This window comes from Pinus tabuliformis, chromosome 3_2 (genome assembly GCF_031772625.1).
Source record: "Pinus tabuliformis cultivar Carrire ecotype Pingquan chromosome 3_2, CPIR1, whole genome shotgun sequence".
Lineage (NCBI taxonomy): Eukaryota > Viridiplantae > Streptophyta > Pinopsida > Pinales > Pinaceae > Pinus > Pinus tabuliformis.
Window position 1 is genome coordinate 183,174,367 of NC_142302.1, and position 15,061 is coordinate 183,189,427.

Consider the following 15,061-nt stretch of genomic DNA (forward strand, 5'->3'; position numbering starts at 1 on the left):
CATGCTTAAGGCTTGCTAGAGTCATAGTAGGCCTTATGATAGCTAGATAATCCCACTAAGGAAGACACCTGAGTTAGTATAAATTAGACTCGTGTGAGGCATAAATTATAATCCAAAGTGCATCTTTCATCAAGCATATCTTTGAAATAGGGCAGCAGATCTGAGGCAAGGGCAAGCAACATCTAGCATGAGTTTGTGTAGAAGTTTGCCTTTGTTTAGGTGAAATTCCATGTGGGAGAGAAACCACAATTGTCTAAAGCTTGAAACAGCTAGCGAGGAGGATTGGATGGTTGATTCAATATTGTTTAGGGCAACGTCTCTCATGCCAACTCATGTCACAGGTCAAGAGGTAAGTTCAGGATAGGTCTATGTTATTTTTCATGTGTATTTAGTCTATGTTCTGGGTTGCAGGGATTGATGTAGCTACAACGAGTGTGGGATGACAGTGTGAGAGGGCCGAGAGGGATTAGAAGGCTCCTCAAGCCTAGCCACAGTCACTCCAAGGGAAGCATAGTTGGGACAAAGGGTGTAAACCCTTGAAAAGAGGCTTTAACCTCTAGTTGTAGGTGACCACCTGTTGTAGGGTGCTTTGTGGAGCATCCCCAGGGCTCAAACAGTGCTAATAAAGGGCTAGAAGGGACAACGAAGAAGGAAAGCCAACCAAACAAGGGAACATCGTGATAAGAGGTTTGTTGTAGTAGTTTTGGAGGGTTGTCACAAAGTGTTGAGTGCCTTAACCAGTGATAAGAAGCTACAACAATGTGCACAAAACCCTAGGAAAGATGGAAGCAACAGAGAGAGTTGCAGATGCTCTCTTTATCATGGATGGATGCTAGTGGATGAGAAGTCCTACAAGAGGAAATTTGATTAGACACTCGTGGACTGTTGGAGGGCAGCATGAGAGTGCCCATGTTTGAAGCCCTAAATGCAATGTCCTAAGAAGGACTTTAGGCCTGCTAGGAGTGGCAAAGTTGGAGCAGCCTAAAGAACAAGCCGGAGGATTGTAGAGGCTTGTTTCAAGACCTATGTGCACCATCTTGATGGACTAAGGTGGTTGCTAGAGTGGCAAAAGAAGAGCTCAAGGTTTTGAACAACCAGGAGCAGTTTGAGTAGCCCTAGACTTGTCGTGTGGAGAAGGACATCTATAGTAGAAGATGGGTAGTCCTCCTAGCTCGTGTTGATTGTGAGAGATGGGAATCTTGCAGTGATAGGTGGTAGCCCTTTGTGCCCTATGTTAATATTCATTGGAGAAACACAGGAATATTATAGTGAGTTGAAGTCCCTGAATAGCTGAGGAGAAACAGTTGGAAATTGAGAGTTTTTCACAAACAGAGTTGTGAATAACTCAACATGAGTCTCGATGTGTTGTGCCCTTGATGGACTCAGGAAAAACTAGTGAGCATATTGGATAGTCAAGTTTCAGTGGACAGATGGACTTGGATCATTAATAGAGGCAATGTTGTAGATCAGGAGCCGAAGGACTGGGCATGTACAAGGTATGACTGAGAAGAGTTGTGATTGCATGCTACATCAACTAGATGGTCAGAGTATCTTATATTGGGCAGAATGGGTTATTGTACAAAATTGTGTATATTTTGTGCACTAGTAGATTTACTGTTATTTATATTTTTGTTGTGTAAAGTAGCTTTGTTGTGATTCTTGGTTTGGTAGTGTTAGTGATTTAAGATTCTATCCTAGACACTAGGATCGTGGAAAAACAACATGGTAGCTATTTTGAGTGACAATGAATCAAAGTGTGCACAACGAAGCACCTCAGAGGGGGTTGGGGTTGTCTAGATCATGGAGCATAGGGTTTAGCTGAAGACATGGAGATGTGGTCTTGACTGGCTTGGCAGGGAGATTGGTTGGGAGTTTTGGTGGATTTTTGATAATCTTAATGAACAACAGTTTTTTGTAGGGAAAGTTATTGATCGTGGACTTCCTAAGACTTGTCATGAATGGTTGGGGTAATTCGAGGATTGCTTTGGCATGGGCGAGATCAGTATGATCGATATTGCTTCATGTGATGGATTGCAGATTGGTAGGCTAGTTTCTTCATTGGATCGTGATGTTGCATAAATGAGATTGGAGGGATTCGCATGAGTGGTGTTTGATCCAAGAGGATGAGTTCTTGCAGGAGTAGGTTACGGGGATGATGTTCTATGTTTGACTACAACTTTGTCTAACCTTGTAGAACACGAGATCAGTGACATGTTGAGTCGGGGGAGATCGTGTAGACTTAGACGGAGTTTAGCTTCAAAGGGAGCAACCCTACGAAATCTTAAGGTCTTCAGGTTCAGTTAAGATGAGGCAAATGCACTATCGATATTGCAGGGTTCATTCTATAGAGTATGTTGCATTGATCGATGCCAAATGGGTTAGTGTTGTCGGTGTTGATGACGAAGACTTCCTAGTGTTGGAAGTACCTCCCTCACTAAGGAGTGTTGAGATTTGTAGCATGGGAGGTACTCCAAACCCTAGGCTTGAGGGTTGTGGAGGAGTTGGCACATAAGTGTGGCTCATGGGCATGAAACCCAAGCATGTGGGATTGGCACTCGAGCATATGGGTGTGAATCCATGAGGATATTTCTACATGTGATGATTTGAGTTGATATAGGACTTCGAGAGTCATCGAATGCAACAAAAATCACTCGAATCCAAGTTGTAGAAGTGGAGATATTAATTTTTGAAGTTATGGTGTGGGTTTGTGGCTCATGTTTGAGGTCAACTATAGTCATTATAGTCCTTATGACAACTAGACAAACCCACTAAGGAAGCCACATGAGTTAGTATAAATTACACTCATGTGTGACTCGTGAGGCATAAATGATCATCCAATGTGCATCTTTCATTAAGCATATCTCTGAAATAGGGCAGTCGATTTGAGGCAAGGGCAAGGAGGCATCTAGTACGAGTTTGTGGAGAAGTTTGTCTTTATTTGGGTGCAATTCCTTATGGGATATAATCTGCAATTGCTAAAGCTTTAAGCAACTAGTGAGGAGGGTCGGAGGGCTAATTGAAGATTGTTTAGGGTGGCATCTCTCATGTTAGATCAGGCCACTGGTCAAGAGGTAAGTTTGGGGCAGGTCTGTGCTATTTTTCATGTGTATTTAGTCTCTATTATAGGTTGCAGGGACTGTTGTAGCTACAACAAGTGTGGGAAGACTGTGTGAGAGGGTCGAGAGGGCTAGGAAGGCTCCTTAAGCCTAGCCACAATCACTCCAAGGGAAGTGCAGTTGGGACAGAGGGTGTAACCTTTGAAAAGAGGCTCGGACCTCTAGCTGTAGGTGATCGCGGGTTGTAGGGTTCCTTGTGGAGCATCCCAAGGGCTCAAACAATGCTAATAAAGGGCTAGAAGCGACAATGAAGAAGGCAATCCAGCCAAACAAGGGAACACCGTGATCAGAGGTTTCTTTCAGCAATTTTGGAGGGTTGTCACAGAGTGTTGAGTGCCCTAACCAGTGATAGGAAGCTACAACAGTGTGTACAAAACACTAGGCAAGAGGGCAGTAACAGAGAGAGTTGTAGATGGTCTTTTGATGATGGATGGATGTTAGTGGATGAGAAGTCTTAGAAGTGGACATTTGATTGGACACTCGTCGACTGTTGGCGGACAACGTGAGAGTGCCCAAGTTTGGATCCCTAAATGCGGTGTCCTAACAAGGAATTTAGGCTTGCCAGGAGTGGCAAAGTTGGTGCAGCTCAATGAACGACCCAGAGGATTGTAGAGGCTTGCTTCAAACCCTACGTGCACCATCTTGATGGACTAAGGTGGTTGCTAGAGTGGCAGAAGAAGAGCTCAATTGTCTGATCAGCCAGGAGCAGTTTGAATAACCCTAGACTTGCTGTGTGGAGAAGGGCATCTATAGTAGAAGATGGGTAGTACTCCTAGTCTGTGTTCATTGTGAGAGATGGGCATCTTGTAGTGATAGGTGGCAGCCCTTCATGCCCTATGTTAGTCTTAATTGGAGCAGCACAGGAAGACTATAGTGGGTTGAAGTCCTTGAGTAGTTGAGGAGCGGCAATAGGCAGTTAAGAGTTGTTCACAAGTGGAGTTGTGAAAAAATCGACAGGAATCTCGATGTGTTGTGCTCTTGATGGACTAAGGCACAAATAGTGAGCAGATTGGATAGTCTAGGTTCATTGTCCAGATGGACTTGGATCATTGATAGAGGGAGTGTTGCAGATCGGGAGCCAAAGGATTGGGCAGGTACAGGGTGTTGATTTATGTAGCATCGAATGTTCTCTAGCCTCGAGATTTTGCAGAGAGGCTAAGACACATGCATTCTCCAAGACCCAGAAATCGTTTGAGAAAATTCCACCTAGAGATGGTTTAATTAAAATAATTAATCATTTTTTAATGTATTCCTAAACTTATGAAATGTGATTGATTAAAGGTTATTAATTAAATCTGGTGTGAATCTTCTAAAAGAAGACGAGGATCAACTCTCAGTTAATCTTAGCCTTTGATTATGTTTTAATATTGTTCGTTGGTGCTCCAATGAGAGATTATAAGAAGGAGCTTGATGGGCACTTGGAAAACACATCGAGATAGTGAGATCTAGAGATTGAATTTCTCAAGAGTAGCGGCGTTGAGTTGTCGAAGAGAGATCAAGTGATCTTCTTGCAGTGAGCGGCAGGGATAGTAGACCAAAGGGGATTTTTTAGTTCCAGAGAGTGCAAAGCAGAGAAGGCAACAAGAGGTTCATAGAGGAAATGCAGTGCCACGGAGAGGCAGTGCAGTGTTGCAGAGGGAGTCTGTAATTTTAATGGGAGAGTCAATATCTAGTGTCGAAAGTCGGGTTTGAGACCGGAGGACCAAAGAGTTGAGTTCTAGTCAAAAAATCGATAATCTAGAAGGGTGACGCAGCTCCTAGAAGCTGTGACACAGATCTGTTGACACAGAGATTGCGAAGAGGCAACGTGGGGCTAGCCATTCAGAGCCTTGATCAGATTTGGATCACCAATGATAGTGTGAGAATATTTCTCACTAAGTCTTTGCCAGTTTATTCTCTATACCAAATTGTCAGGTTGGGCATCTAAAGATTTGTACTCAGAAACAACTACATAACAATAAAACCCTCAATTGTTGCACCGGTTTTCCCAAGTTGGGTTTTTCTGGGGACATTGGTCCAAAAAAAATGGTGTATTTGTGTGTGTGTTTATTTCTCTCTTATGACATATTTTGTTTTTGTAGTATTTTATGTTGTGAAGGCTGAAGTAGACTTTATTTTGATGTTTGCTATGTAACATTGTAAAAAACTTGAATCGGAAATTAACAAGTACGATAAATTTAATCAGTTGTTGCATTAGGAATTTGGGTCACCAAATTTTCATATGGTATTGGAGCACAAATCATAAACTAGAGAGCTCGGCGCAAAAGGAAGGAGGCAGTTTGAATTTATACGTAAGCAGCAATTCAAAACCCTCAGGGGCAACATATTTCCTTAACTAGAAGGGTCAGTTTTTTCGTGGAAATTTTACTGCTATAAGTGAGTCGAAAGAGAATAAAATTTTACAAATCGAAGTGTACCAGAGGCAGAGGGAGCAGCAACAGTTTCCTTGCAGAGCATATCTTCAACTGGGACACAGATTTTGCAGTAGTTTGCTAGTGCAAATAGTGTCAGGAGGAAGGATGAGCACACATTGAGGGAATTATTTCCTCGAGGGACTTCTAGCCAAGAAGTTTGATTTTTTCCTAGCAGAGAAACGGTATTTGTGTGTGGGATTTCTCACTCCAAAAGGGAGTGCGAATAGATGGATAGTAGTTGCGTAGAGGAGAAGAGAAGGAGTTCAACATTTTCAGAGAGATGGCTTCAACTGGGTTGAGAGATCAAGATCGATTGGACGAAGCCTCCAACTATGTGATCTGGAAGGCTAGAATTTCCTGCCTTCTAGATGAGCATGATCTCAAAACTTATATCAATAGTGTGGTAGTTGTACCCGAAGATGCAAATCCGCTTAAGAAGTACAAGAAGGAGACGGCGAGAGCTAAGAGGTTGATTCTCGATGGGGTTCGAGATCACGTGGTATCTCACATAGCTGGCAAAGATACTCCCAATAGATGTGGGAAGCACTAGCTACGTTGTACGGAGGATATTCTTAGCATTGGAAGATGTATCTTGAGGAGAAGCTGAGATGCATGAGGGTGCAGAAGAGGGAGCATATATACCCCTTCCTTACTAGGCTTCAGGATGCCTAGGATCAGTTGGCTTTAATAGGGACAATGCCCCAGCCTACAGAGTTTGTACAATTAGCTATGAATAGCGTTTTTGAAGAATGGCAAGTTTTCGTCTAGAGTATCCTAGGTAGAGAGAAACAGCCAGATTGGGAACGTGTGTGGATTGATCTGCAGCAGCAGGAGATGAGGTGAGATCTGGTGAAGAGCACCATCAGTGGTGCTAGAAACAACAGTGGGACGAAGCAAATTAAGGAAGAGGATGATGTGGCCCTCGCATCTAAGTGGCAGCAGGAGAAATGCAGGAGGAAGAAGGACATTTCAAAGATGAAGTGCTTCTGGTGTGGTGATCTTGGCCACTACAACACTCAATGTCCTCTCAGAAAGAAGGACAAAGAGGAGAAGCAGGATCAACAGGTTTCATCCGCTGAGATCGACATATTGTCCTCCAAGTTGGAGGAAGAGTTTTCCATGGTCATCGAGTTACCTCCAAGGGTGAGGTGGGGTGATTTGGAGTTATAGCCCCAGAGAGCTCATGATGAGAAGTATACTTGAGGAGGTCCACCTCATGAATCAATACCTTGCTATGGGATCCCATAGTATGTAGTAGTAGGATGGACTAGTGGCAGTTGGTGTTTGGTCAATTTAGTGTGATCTAAATTGCTATTTAAAATGTCAATCCGGGATTCGTAAACTGACGAATTGAAGTGTACTATATGTACTAGATAACCATTTCCTTAGTCTTTTGTCGTTTTTGAGTTTTTTTTTTAATTTGTTTTTGGATTTATCTTACCCTAATGTGTGATGGCGGAAATGAAAGTTAAGTATGGAATGTGGATGGATGATGATGATGATTTCTACAGTGATTTTTCAAAACTTAGAAAGTGCTCAAAAAGAAAGCTTTAAAACAACTAAACTGAAATCAATTCTTAAGAGGAAGTAAATGCATCAAACAGTGAACTAATGACAATGGCCCAGTATCCTTGCTGCTGAATGAAAAGAAAGTAAAAACTGAACTTAAAGCAACTCAAACTAGAAGCAAAGCAACTAATTCACACTACTTAAACTCTTCAGATCCTTTACCCTTCAGCTCAATCTACCTTGTGGGAAGCAATCATGAACAAGTCAAGCAATATGATATCTAAATGGCAAGAAATTAAATTGCATAAAAGAAACTAGTCACACTACTTTAACTCTTCTGGTCATTTACCCTTCAGCTCAATCTACCTTGTGGGAAGCAACCATGAATGATTTTAAGCAATATGATAACTAAATTGCAAGAAATTAAATTGCAGAAAGGAAACTAATCACACTACTTCAACTCTTTTGATCCTTTACCCTTCAGCTCAATCTACCTTGTGGGAAGCAATCATGAATAAGTTTAAGCAATATAATAACTAAATCACACTACAGTTAGTAATATTCTGATTTCTTGCTATTAGAGTCACTTCACTATAGAAAGAAACCATAAACTGATGAGCAGTATGATATCTAAATAACAGAAAAAATAAATAAGCAAATCACAACTTGAAAAAGACAGTACTGAAATTAAACTTCAGAAAATGAAAGTTAGCAGGAAGGATAAGATGATCTCATGTGTCAATAGTTATCAAAAAGATGAAAAATTGCCTGGGTTGTCTAAGAAAACCTGCAGAAAAGCACTGATCAGCTGACGAATATAAGAAAACAGAGGTGAAAATATAAAGAACAGTGAGTTAAGAAACATTAAAACAGCGTGTTATGTACAAGCTAAATATTATGAAAGCAGAAACATAATAAAACCAAATGAAAACTTTACAAGGCTTCAGCGCGCAGGGGCCCTCTGCCACTTCAGCCAGTCAACGAATAGTCACACGAATGAACTCAGAAAAGTCTTCTCATGTATTAAAGCAACAACATATATAAAACAGTGGGGTGATAACAACAACAGTTCAGAAATTACATATCCAAAAATCTTCTTTACAGCGTTCATCGACGCGTTATTTATAATGAAAAAGTGCTGAACTAACTAACTGAATCCTACGCTATTAACTGCGTTGCCAAAGACACGTAGATCCCTTCAGCCGAGATCTAGCGTAACTGTCATCATGTCTATTAAATCTCCGGAGTGGTAGCTGTTGGATTCAAGTTACGGGAATGATCTCCAGGTGTGTTGGTGTCTTCGTGAGCTGAGGACTGTGCCACGTAAATGTTCACATGCTCAAAACAGAGACGTGCCACCGCTGAACTCCTTGGTTAGCTTTGCCTTTGACCCTCGTTGACCGTGACCTTCCATGGATGATTTGGCTGATTTGAAGGGACACGTTCCATGTATCCGTCACCTGGAGCTTGCCCATGTGGCTCGTTTCTTCATAGGACACCTGTAGCACAGCTTTTAACAAAATAGCTGCGGAATCCTGTGCTGGCTGCGAAAACCTGTGCTGGCTGCGGAAACTGACAAGTTTCTGCAGCTGCATGAACAAAAAACTAAACCAAACAACAGTCATAAGCATAGTCAGAAAACCATGTAAAAAGCTCTTTTTAAACTACAATGCAATGATTTAACAGCTGGGTGGATGAAATAAGTGGAAAAGGAAGGCTGAGAGGGTGTATAGGAAGGTGCAGGTTTGAGGCTCAACATACCCCCACTGTGAAGGTGTTGCATGTCCTCGTGCAACCAAAATTGAGTTATTTTCCTCTAATCCACATGTTCTGAGGCTTCTGTAAGGACATCTAGCCCTCTTTTCTTCTTCTTTGATGCTAACATCATCCTTGGCTTCCTGACTAGACATTTGAACTTGAGGTTAATCAATGCTCTGCTTAACTTTTTGCACTTCTTCTTCAGTTTTCTGTTTTTCTTTTGCCACAGTCCTAAATGGAGCATAGTGTTATCATGGACAATCTTGTCTACTTTACTCTGCTCTTTGAGTGCTTCATTTTCCTGTATGATATGCCTATTTAGGACTTCTAACTCAAATACTTCCTGTTTCAAAGACTGAACTTGTGCATCAAGTGGCAGAGAGGTACTTGGTCCTGCAGCTGATTGTTCTAAGGATTCCAGGTAGTTATATACCTCTTGCTGATTAGGATCTACCTCAGGTGTCTTTCTCGGCCTAAACTCAAAATCTGGTGGAGGAGGACTGCTCTCTCTTTCCGGCCGAAAAGGGCTTTCCTCACGTGGAGGACTTGACTCAATGCTTGGCTGGGCTGGAGATTTCTCAAGTGTCTCTTCACCTAAATCAATAAAGTGAGACTGTTTTTCTTTGGTTTTATTCCCCTTCCCTTTTAGCCTAGTGCTCCTTCTTAAGTATGAACTAGTACTCTTCTTTTGTGCACTCTGTTTTCTTTTTTGATTTTTTTTTGCTATAGCAGCAGCCTGAAGATCTATTAATCTTTCTGACAGAGGTTGATAATCCTCTTCTATGGATTGCTCAGGGGATGGATAGACTTCTTGAATGGTTCTTTTGCCTTTTTCTTTCTTCTGTTTCTTACTTTTAGCTCTGTCTTCTTTTTCTTTTTGGACAGTTTCTTGAATTTCTATTGTAGGGGAGTCTTAGATTGTAATGTTCTTTTCTTTCCTCCTACTTTTCCTTGGAATCTTTGGTGGACTGCTTCCAGAGGCCTCAGACGGTTCTTGGAAGTAGTTTCTTGTCAAGAATTGCTCCCAAGTATCCTAAGTTTTCTTCAACTGATCCTCAATAAGAATTTTTATGAGCCCATGATGGTAGAGATGAGGTTCAATGTTGCCTACGTGTTTTTGAACTGTAAAACTCATCTTTTTCAAACTTGATAGCAGAAAATGAGGCAAATTAAGAGTGTGACCGTCTATGAAATTCATCATCAGTCTAACATGATACATATACATAGAGCCAAAACGACCTTCACACGTGATAAATTTCTGGATGACTAATAGTAGACTAGACCATTCCTCTTTTAGTACATGAACAGGGATGCCTCTTGTAAAAACGGTGGTATCCATACCTTGATTTTGTAGCATGATTCTCCATATTTGATCGTCCACACTTCTATTTTTAAACCACCTTTCACCTTCTTGAGGTAGGCCCGTGGCAGCTGCTACTGTGGCCTCGGTCACTGTGAATTTTAAGTCTCCAACCTCCACTGTTTGTCCATTAAAAGACCGTGCAAAAGCTTTGGTCACATCCTTGTTATAGCCTTTAAACTTCTGGATAAATCGTATCCATTTGACTTTCTTCAGCAATTCCTTAACTTGAGGATAACCCTCCAAGTATTTCGGTCCTTCCGGCTCAGCTCTCAGTAATTTTCCCATCCTCTGTTTTAAATTCCACTGAGAGTTCTTCTGCATGTGAGGGTTTACGGAAAAATATCTCTGTTACAGGGTTTATGATAGATTGTAGTGATTGCAACGGGGTTTAGGATGGTTGTAGTGACTGCAGTCAGGGTTTAGGATGAACTGTAGTGGCTGCAGTTAGAAATGGAGAACAGGGAATGGAAGTATCCAAATTACCGGAGGAACAGAGGGTGAGCAACAGTGAACAAGTTTAAAATAAAATGCGAATGCATGCGAGGAGTAGGGTATAAGTGGAGTGTGAGTGGAGTGATAAGCGAGTGGAGTAACGGTGGGATTCTTTCGATTCGGATGACGGTGTATGAGATTTTACACGTCTCAACAGACGACTGCGGAAATTACGGCTGGGAAGAGCCGTAACACAATAGGTCACGTCTCAAGAGTACGGGTAATAAATGGAAGTGCAGTCATACTTGAGTTTAAACTCGGAATAATCATAAGACCGTTAGAGAAATGAATGCGAGGTGTGTGGAGTGGTATCGTAGAATAGGAGTGGTAGTGGAGCTATCGTATCAAATCATTGCTCATAGTAGAACTTGTTATGGTTTAATGACTATGCGTAATTATGACTTGAATTGTTATTTGATAAAAATTTTTAATCATACCTTTGTAACTTTGTCATTTCTTGCTCAAGGCTTCTAACCAATTGCTCTTCTTTGTTATCTTGGAGATGCCCCATGTCTTTAGCTCAATTACACCTGCATTTCATGATGATTGCACTAACAGTTGACTGTAAATTTTGAAAACAGAGTGATGTTGGCTGCGGAAATCGTTTCTGGCTGCGGAAACTGCTTCTGGCTGCGGAAACGGTTCTCAGCTGCGGAAACTGAGACGGCACCCCCTTAACTGCACAAAGATAGTTAGAGGAAAACCAACTGAATGAAAATAGTCCTGAAGGGGACTTTTATTGATGGAGTGAAATGGAATGAGTGAAATGAAGTGGGAGTGAAGTGGAGTGAAGTAAAATGGAAATGAGATGGAGGTGAAGTGAAATGACAAGTGAGATGAAGTGAAGATGGAAAGAGAAGGAGAGGAGATTTTTTTTTTGGAAAATATAGAGTGTCAGGTGTCCCTGATTTTCATTCTACATTTTTTGCATAAGATCGCCAATCTGTGATTGGTTTTCAGGCTTATACACATTTTTTTTTTTTTCAAAAACTGAAGGAAACAAAGATTAGGCTGATGGGGGAGAAGAATTCTTCTCCACCAGCCTTATTGCAGAATTTTCTTGGAACATTTTGACAAATTCCTCTTTTGAGAGTGGCTTATGATAAATTTTCAATCGGTGGCCATTCACAATAAGAGGAGTCTGAAATTCATCAATGGTCTTGATTCTTACCGCTCCATTGTTAAAGACTTTATCAATCTCATATGGCCCAAGTCAATGAGTCTGAAACTTCCCTTTGAAGTCTTTAAACTTGGAATCAAACAGTAAAGCCCAATCTCCCTCATGAAACTTTCTCTCTTTGATATATCTGTCATGCCACTTAGCTCTTTGATGTTGAACTAGATCAGTCCTTAAAATTGCATCTTGTCTGATCTCATCTAGCTCATTCAACTGCTCCATTCTGTGCTTTTGGGCTTTTGATAGATTCATCCCCAACTGAACTGCCATCTTGAAAGTTTTGACTTGAAACTCAATGGGGAGTAGGACTTCTTTCCCATAAACAAGTTCATAGGGAGAATGTCCTATTGTGTTCCTCCATGTAGTTCTGTAGGCCCATAAGGTTTCAGGAAGCCTTTCTGCCCAATCTCTTCTGTGGAGATGAACAGTTTTGGTGATGATGCTCTCAAGAACTTTGTTTGTAGATTCCACTTGGCCATTTGCTTGCGGATGGTAAGGAGTAGATTTTCTGTGCTTGATTTTGTATTCTTCCATTAGCTTCTCCATCAAGTTAGATGTAAATTGACTTCCCTGATCTGTCACAATTTCTCTTGGGACACCAAAACGAGTAAAAATATCTTCAAAAAGAAATTGAATAACTGAAATTTCAGTGGCAGAAGGCAATGCTTTGGCTTCTACCCATTTAGTGACATAATCAGTGCAAACCAATATATACTTCTTTTGTCTAGATGGTGGATTAATGGGTCCAATGAAATCTAAAGCCCATTTTTCAAAGGGTTCGATGAGTACCTGTGGTTGTAATGGCATTTCATTTGAGAGAGTCGGTCTCTCAACTCTTTGGCAGCTGTCACACCTTCTGACATATTGTTTTGCATCTTTGAAGAGAGAAGGCCAATAATATCCTAAAGAAATGATTTTATAGGTCGTCCTCTTGTCAGCAAAGTACCCACCGCATGGTTCATAATGACATGCCTTGAGGATGTCAGGCATTTCATCTTCCCGAACACATCTTCTGATCACACAATCTAGCCCTGTCTTAAACAATTCATTGGAAATCCATGAATAATTTGAACTTTCCTGAATAATTTTCCTTTTCTCATTAGGAAATAAGTGTGGAGGTAGCTTCCCTGTAACCAAATAGTTAGCAATATCTGCATACCAAGGAGTCTTAGTAGTTACTGCAAACAAATATTCATCCGGAAACTTATCTTCTACAGGAGAATCTTCGTTAGTATTTTGGATTCTAGATGGTGGGCTCCAGTATTGTAGCAATAATGCTACAACTCCTGGAGCTTCCTTCTCTAATTTTATCAACCCGGTAGTTCGTAACAAACTTGGAAGCGACGGTGCTGTATGCACAAGTACTAGCTCTTGTCGCAGCTGTCACTTGGTCAGCTGGCACAAGTCCGCTAGGGCTCAAGCCAACTTCTATATGTTCTCAGAAGAAGCTTTTTAAGTGATGAACGAAAGCTATCTCAAAGGAAATTAACCTACTTTGCAAGAATGAACTGAAAGCCAACAAAACATGGAAACCCTAGTAAACCCTAATTCTACCAGCTTAATCCTTATGATGCAATGGTGGGAGTGCAACTTCTAAAAGTGATGCCATTAATTCTATTGAGATGAGATGCATATGTCTAAACTATTTTCATCTGAAGAGAACATGTTTTTGTATTTTTGCTCAAGTTGTTGGAGTTATTATGCCTGTGCTTCTTACTGGGTCTTGACTGTGCAGGGGTAGATCAAGGGGAGGAAGGCTTGGAAAAGGTCAGGAGGACTCTGAGAGGGTCCAAGGGATCCCTAACATCATTCCACAGAAGTTCACAAAGTTCAGATGCCTGGCAACCGTGTTTGCAAGCTTCTACAGGATGTCTGCAGGGGATTCTACAAGAAGTTCAGGATTTCTACAGGAAGTCTGCTAATTTCTACAGGATGTTTTGCAATCGGAGTTTTGGGTGATGGATGAGTGAATGAGCTGTATGGGTGGATAGGGAGGTAGGAGGGGAGCTGGTGATGGCTTATGGACAGTGAGATGAGATGGAGAGGGGGTGTGTAAATCTGGTTGGTCTAGAGGAGGGTAGAGGCAATGGAAGGCCGAAAAGATAAAACAACGTGGATGATAGAAGAGTTGGGAGGCAAATGATCTAACTGGGAGATAAGTAGATGGCCTAGGCACGGCTGAGAAGGATAAGGAAATGATAGAGTGGTGCTGCGCAGTGTAAATGAAACAAATCACCCCTGTCTTGCGTATAACCGAAATGTCATCAACCTACTCTAACTGTTTTATTAAAAACCAAAGAACAACAATGTAGTTTAAAGGGAAATCATGCATGGTGCTGAAACAAAGAGTTATTCCACAAGATCTAAATGCATGGACACTTCTACAACCGAAAACATTACCTCAAGACTTGCATGAATATGTAAAACAGTGTTTTTGGTAGTTGGCACGGTCTGCACTTCCAGTCCCCAAACAGAGGTGAAAGTGAGTGTGCATTCAACCTTTTTTTTGAATTCTGATTAACTCCAATCCTCTTACTCTAATCTAAACTACCGAAGTAATTGTGTTCATAAACCTAACTCACGTAATCACATCAAAACAGTCAACTCAGCAAACTGTGTTTCCAAGTGCATGTAAAGGAAAAGAAATCTAATGCGAAAAGAAAGACAAGTAACAATACAAAGAAAGGAGGCCTATTGCTCTCAGGTTGGGCCCAACCCTGAGAGCTATAGCTCCTCTAAGAACTCAGAACTAAACTCGAATCTGCCTGCCTTTTATTAAAAGATCATAGTCATAAGTCTAACAACATGCCAAAAATGGCTTACAAAAAGCAAAACAGAGCTATAGCTCGTAATTCAGAATCTGCGACAAAGGTTCAAAAGTCCCCATCGAAGGCTACAGTCTCAATATTTATACATTATGAGGGCCAAGTTGGCCTCCTAAATTACTGGGGCTTGGCTGACCAACTAAAAGTAAACTGTTGTTCCCTTAGAATCTGTTGGCTGCCTTCTAGCTCGGTGGCGATAGCTGTTGGAGCTCAGAGTTGGGGTGGAGATCACGAGGGAGGCCATTCAAGGCTGTGGACAACCTTCCTACAAAACCGCAATGCCACCTTGGCTGTCTCCTTGCCTTCATCTGCGTGGTTTTGCTCCATTTAATGTCAAAAAAACCTGAAATACACATGTATTAGCCACCTAGGAATAGTGATTGCCCTCCTTCCTACAAATAACATGA